Consider the following 7,045-nt stretch of genomic DNA (forward strand, 5'->3'; position numbering starts at 1 on the left):
TCATACGGTTATAAATTGTAATGTAAACGTCTGAGATGCACAGTATCTGACATGAACCCTCTGCCACCAGAGGAGTGTTGGCGTAAAGGGTGAGAGCCACGGCTCTAGTCCAATGTGCCAAAGTGGTACTGGAAGCCAAGTCCTAATTGTCCTCATTCCTGTTGCGCCTGGGTCCTCTCGGCGCCACCAGAATGGCCCAGCTAAGCTTTATTTATAACACTCCAGGTTGTTTTTCTTAGCCTGAGCCTCTGAACTTTTCCAGTTGTCTCCCACAAACCAGTTCTAAAGGCCAATGAGCCACCACATCGGGTACAGTCACAGCTGTGACCTCAGGGTTTGGTACTTCTTTTTTGCGTTGGTCTGTATTTTCACCTTAGTAACTGTTTAGAGGGAGGAATATTTGTTTTGGATCATGGTTCCAGATGCCTCAGTTCTTGGTTGACTCAGCCCACTACATTGAGCCTGAGGTCAGGCACAACAACAACAGGGCAGTAGCAGCATGTTCCCGCTGCTCAGCTCATGGTGATGAGGCTAGTCTGTAGCCTTGAACATGCGAGCTTGTGGGTGACAATATATTCCAGGCTTAACACTAGTGGTTGTTTTTTGTTTTTGTTGTTTTTTACAAAGGAGGAACTGAAGGAACTTAGGGAGGCGACATACCATTTACATTATTTACTGAGGATATTTCTTAAGTATTTCCAAACCATTCTACTCTGTTGAAATGCTGCTTCCTGAGTCCTAGAGGATCTGGGAGCCAGCATTTTCTGGTTTTCTTCCCAGCGTGGACTTTGCAATTCTTTCCCACCCAGTCCCATGTTTTGGAAGATGGGAACCGCTGGCTTTATACAGAAGCCAGTCTTGTTTTATAGCTCTGTAATTGTGCTTTGATTGAGGTTTACTCTGGAGCTTGTGTTTTCCCTGCCTTACTTTCTCTACTGCTTTTTGATTTTGCTTTGGCTGGTAGAAAGAGGGCATTCTTATTGCATAAAGAGTCATGTATTTTGTGGGTTTGGAGCTAAGAAGAAATCCACACTGGCAGATACATGGCAGGCATCATTCTCCATAAGCCACTGGTCATAGACATTCAAGGACACTGGGGTCTAGTTATTTAACTCCTGATAGAAAATTACAAAAAAAGTATCTTTTGTAAAGAACTTTAATAAAGTAATTTTAATTTGAACAGATTATTTTTATTCTGCTTATGAAAAATGCTCTTTCAGTGTTCCGTCAATTACAGTGGTCATGAAGAAATATTTGAAATTCCCTGAAGATGTGAATACTTGGATGGTTCCCTTTTTCTGTCTCACTTGAGACTTTGAACTGCCTCCCTTACCCACTTCTTTAATTTTGTGGTTTGTTTATGCTGGCTTAACTTTGCAATCATGAGATTTTTATGTTCAAGGAGAAAAGTACTGACTAGACAGTCACTTCACAAACACCTTTTTAAGAGACACAATTAAATGTAAAACAATTTCTTTTAACCATTATTAAAATGTATGTTTGCTTCCATTGTTTATACCTAAAGTAGATGCAAAATAACCAGTGTGTGTGTGTGTGTGTGTGTGTGGTGGTGGTGGTGGTGGTGGTGGGGAGGGGGTGCAAGGATACCATTCCAACCCAAATAATAAATTTGCACATTTCATAATGGAAACAGCACCCCCTAGTGGAAAAGGCTGTATAATGGTTACCAAATTGTTTTCATAAAATTTCATTGCGGTTTTGAAATTCAAAAGTGGACGTAACTAGTTGGAAGACTATTAGTATATTTTTGGTGTTATTTAACCACCAGCTCTATAATTCAGTTTTTGTTGCTCTGTAAACACCAACCAGTCACTTTTTTCTGCCCTTGTATTCTTTCATTTCATATATATGTGTGTGTGTATATATATATATACATATATATATATACATACATATATATGTATATATACATATATATGTGTATATATCAGATATACCATATTAAATGGGTTCTACAGCCCATGACAGTTGGTGTTTCATTCATCCCTACATGGCATGTCTTGACCAAACCCCTGTCTTCTTATCAGGCTTAGGGATCTATGTAGAAGTGGACACACAAGATCGTAAGAGCCAGAGATGGTGGAAAATGTCAAGGAAACCGTGTCTTTCAGCCATAGCACAACTAATGTACGTGTGAACTCACAGAGACTGTGACAGCATACTCAAGACCTGCACAAGTTCAAACCAGACAAAATCTCAGTAGTGAGAAGGGAAATTAACACAAAGTCCCACACTTAGCTAAGAAAATAGTCCTAGCTTATACCTACCAGGAGAGGAAAAATCACTTTTCTCCATCAGAATGTTACTGAGTATATCAAACACCCTCTAGGGTTTGCTCCTTACCCAGGACTAGTTAGCCAACACAAAATGGACTCTATTTTGTTAGTGTGTATGCTTTCTTTTTTATTGTTGTTGTTGTTTAATTTTTTTTTTGTCTTACTAGGTTTTGTTTGTTTATTTTAATTTTTTTTTCTTTTTCTCTTCGTCTTTTGTGTGAGAGAAAAAAAAACCATGAAGTTGGAAGATGGTGGAGAATCTGGGATGAGTTGAGGAAAGGAAAAGAATATGAACAAAATATATTGTATTTAAGAAATTTTAAAAACCTTTAACAATAAAAAGAAAAAAAGGAAGAATGGAATCAATGAGAGAGATGGACCACGTAAGTGTGATCTGTACTCCTTCCTTCACGGTGCGGAGGAAGTCTGAACTCCTGGCAGCTGGCACTCAAAGAAGACCATAACGTCTCTGAGAGGACACATTCAGTACTTTTCAGACACAAGAAAACTCTAAGGCTAAGGCTGGTATCTATTGCGGCACTAGAAAACCTTGAGGGCTGTCCCTAAGGTGAAGGAGAAAATGGAGAGAGGCTACAGCATAACCTACAGGGCCACTGTCCTGGAAAAAAAGAAAAAAAGAAAGAATTGGTAACAGTGACATAAGGAGGGCTGCAAAGCAGGATATGAAAAATGTCAAGATGACCCATGGACCAGACCGATCTGGAGGCAGCCATTTGAGAAAGAATTAATAGCGAGAGACAGAGATTTTCCTTCTGTGGAGCCCACCTGCGGCCAAGCAAATGAGCGCGAGGGAGCGTGTACGTTCACTGCGTCTTACTCTGTGTTTTTCACGGAGTTTCTCGCTGATTTATAAGCACAAGGAAATCTTTGGTGTGCGTTCGTTATGCATATGAATCATAGCATTAGGGGAGTGTTGCTTGTTCACACCAGTCAGTTACAAAAGATAATGGACGTCCCCATCGAAACATTAAACTAAAATAAATAAATAAATAAATAAATAAATAAATAAATAAATAAATAAATAAATAAATAAATAAATTATAGAACTCTGTTTAGCCAAAACAGCCTTCAAGATCGAGAACATAAGGGAGATCTGCTCTTTGACAACTAAACTTGAGAATTTCTGAAAGAACAGACTTACAATAAAGAACCTACATAAAGAACTTTGTAGATTTGATTTTTGGCTAGGTGAAGAAAAATATTCTATAGTGAAAAAAAATGCCAGAAAAATTAAAAAGAAAACGTTTAAACTAATTTGATTGAGTAATGACTGTGGACAGAGAGCAATAACAATAACTTTTTTGAGATTTTAAACTGTATCTAAAAAGAAAATACTTGATACTAATTAACGAAAGATGAGAAGTGGAGTGAAACTGTCCCCATGTTCTCAGAACACAGAGAAAGATGAAGTACTGACTCATTTTTAGAATTTTAACGGAATTTAGGAGTATGCACTAATTGGTGGGGTAACTATAAACAATAGAATAATAAATGGATACAATGGAATAATAAATGGATAAGAGGGAATTATGACAATAATCCAAATGAGCCCATAAATGTACATCTGAATGTTATGCATGTGTTAAAGATTGTCAAGTTGAGCACAAACATAAATCCAGAATATACCAATATTAAATATTTAAACATGAGATTACAGAACTTTAAGAGTGAAAGAAAGAATGTGTATGAGGCAAACAACAGACAAAGCCATTGTAGCCGTTGTATCAGACCAAATGAACTTAAAATCATTAGCAGAAATTAAGACTAGTTCATAGTAGCAGCAGTAGTAGTATTTACAATGTAATTGTAAAGTGTAGCAATAATGAGATACTAAGTAAGTGCTAAATAATCAGATGAAAATGAAAACATGTAGCAAAGCGAGCAGAACAAACGTGAAAAATAAAACCCATGATATCACTGCGAGATTTTCACGTAGCCATCTTGTAGAGTGACACAAAATATAGAAAGACTAAGTCATTGGAGATGCATGTTGAATGATGACTGTGATAGTCATATCATAGAAGAAGAAGGAGGAGGAGGAGGAGGAGGAGGAGGAGGAGGAGGAGGAGGAGGAGGAGGAGGAGGAGGAAGAAGAAGCCCCTGGCAATGGGCGAAGAGACACCTTGTTGGTGGTGGTGTTCTTATATCAGTCAAGGGCAGAGCAGATGGCAGTCCTGTGTTCATCCTAGCTTGATGCCTGGCTTGGTGGTCAAAGCTGTCTCATGCCCAGGACACAAAAATCAATTCAATTCCAGGCAGCACAACCCAGGAGCTCAAAGACAGACAGACCTGAGGACCACCATGCCACCCATAGACTTCCCCTCCCGAGCATGGTACAGGAGGGCCATAGACACCCTCTTGCCATCACATCATGTAGCACTGATGGACGATGTCATCTAAGAATCGGCCAGCTTCGTGACCAGCCTGCAGCAGGAACCACCACAATGTGTGGGTATGTGAGCCCTGTGACCAGGGGAGCCTGCCCTGAGCAAGAATAAGGTCAAGATGCATCCAAACTCTGAAAGTACCATCTTGGGACCAGCAGGAGTAAGGATTGAACCCTTCTTGTTCTGGGCCTGCATGTCCTGGCGCACATAGCCTTGCGACCCCCACCTCAGCCACCCTTGATACAGTCTCACCTGGAGGCCTATTTCCTTATAAAGACGTGTCCAGGTACACCTGGAAGTCCTCTTTATGCAAATAAAGCATTCCCAGAACCTTAGCCCCAGCCAATGATGAAAGAAAACAATCACTGAAAGAAAACAAAACAAAACAACAACACCAAAAAAAAAAAAAACCAAAACAAAACAAAACAAAACAAAACAAAAAAAAAACCCTACCCACTCCTCAAGGTTTATATAGCCCTTACGACTATTTAAATAAAAAAAAAAAAAAAAAAGCTGTTTCACTGAAAATCATCTCAGGGAAGGCTTTTTACCCTTCCCACCCTTCCCCCGCACTCACGCTGGGCTGAGATCCTGCTAACCCACGCAGCAAGCTAAGCTTCATTCCCTCAATCCAGTTGGGTGCAGACCACAGTGCATGGATACCCTGAGGCCAGAAGCAATCACGTGGTGGACACATACGAGAGAAAGCACTGGAGCCGCTTGAGCATTATGAAAGGAACGGAACAGGAGACTTGAGGGTGGAGAGGAGTAACCTGTTATGAGAGGTCCCAGCTCGAGCTGCCACTGGGGGCCATGTCTTGAGTCCACGGCTATTCAGTGGCAGGGGTCAGTATCAGTGTCTGCGGCTCATATTACCACTGGAAAACATGGGGGTGTCCCTGGTCAGGGCAGCCTCTGGGGACCACCCGGATGTCCAGAGGCTGTGCATACCTGGCCCCGCCCCTCACTGGATGTGCTGCTCTGGAGAGCTGACCCCATCTCTCACTGGAGGCAGAACATGGGAGAGCAGGCTCTGTGCCTCACCCAGGCAGCACGGTAGAGCTCTGGTGGGCAGTGAGGTGCACAGGGGAGAGAGCACTGGAAGTGAGAGCCTGGGAAAGCTGGTCCCACCAGCTGGCCATAAGGTGGCGTGGGTGCAGGGGCGATTCCCTTCCCCCCTCAGCCCTTCCAACCTGTGGCAGTTGGGAGAACTGGCCCCGAGGCCATGAGAGCTGGTGAGCTGGCCCTGTCCCTCTCAGGGTGCACCACTTGGGAGAGGCCCTGTACCTGGTCTGGGCAGCACAGAAGAGCTAGCCTTCTTGGAGGAGGTGCAGATGAGTGAGCTCTGAGGGAGAGAGCTAGAGGGAGCCATTAATCTGGTGCGAGGTGGTGCGGGTGAGGGGTGATGCCCTCTCCCTTTTCCCTTGCCACCTGCAGAACCTGGAGACCTGCCCCCGGAATTATGAGAGTGGGAGAACGAGCCCTGCCCTCTGCTGACAGTGGCACTGGGTGGCCTAGCGTGAGCAGTGCTGACCAGCTCAGTTACTACCCAGGCCCAGAACCAGGGCTCACCCTGGCGGTGTAGAGAGAGCTGACAGGCTGACCAGCTCAGTTACTACCCAGGCCCAGAACCAGGGCTCACCCTGGCGGTGTAGAGAGGGCTGACAGGCTGACCAGCTCAGTTACTACCCAGGCCCAGAACCAGGGCTCTGAATCGGCTCACTCTGAAATCTACATCATGTGACAAAGGTTGAAAGGCATGAAAGGCCCAGTCCTATTATTCCAAAGCTGCAGGATCTCCATGACACAGGGCAACAACAGGCTAACCAGGACAAGTCCCGATGAGGACCCAATATTTGAAGGTGTCACAGAAGCCAGAGATCTCGAACCACGCCAATGATTCATTGCAATGAACATTTATAAGTGAAGATGTGTGGACAGGAGGGATATTCTGTACGGCACATTTTACAGTCTACAGCTTCCATGATGAGATATTTTCTGTGCTTGTGTATGTTATTTGGGGGGGGGGGCTTGCAAGGGGAAAGAGTAGATATGAGGGGGTAGAAAGATGAGCAGGACTAGGGTGCATGATATGAAACTCAAAAAGAATCAATAAAAAGCTAAAAAGAAAGTTAGCTGGCTCAGTCAGGGTTTCTATTGTTGTGATAAAGCGTCTTGACCAAACACAACTTGGAGAGGAAATGGTTTATTTCAGCTTGCCTCTCTCATCACTGAAGGAAGGCAGGGCAGGAACTCAAGAAAGGAATTTGGAGGCGAGAGCTGAAACGGAAGTCATGGAGGAGTGCTGCTTACTGGCTTGCTCCTCATGGTTTGATCGGC

General features: G+C 43.3%; 1 non-coding gene across 1 annotated transcript; it reads left to right on the forward strand.

The window, feature by feature from the left end:
* The first annotated feature begins 4,413 nt into the window (after window positions 1-4,413).
* Window positions 4,414-4,557, forward strand: LOC129671836 (small nucleolar RNA SNORA48). Its single transcript, XR_008719424.1, has one exon. It is a non-coding gene; the product is annotated as a small nucleolar RNA SNORA48 (small nucleolar RNA).
* Window positions 4,558-7,045: the final 2,488 nt, after the last annotated feature.

This window comes from Psammomys obesus, unplaced genomic scaffold, assembly GCF_907164565.1.
Source record: "Psammomys obesus unplaced genomic scaffold, mPsaObe1.curated_primary_1811, whole genome shotgun sequence".
Taxonomy (NCBI): Eukaryota; Metazoa; Chordata; class Mammalia; order Rodentia; family Muridae; genus Psammomys; species Psammomys obesus.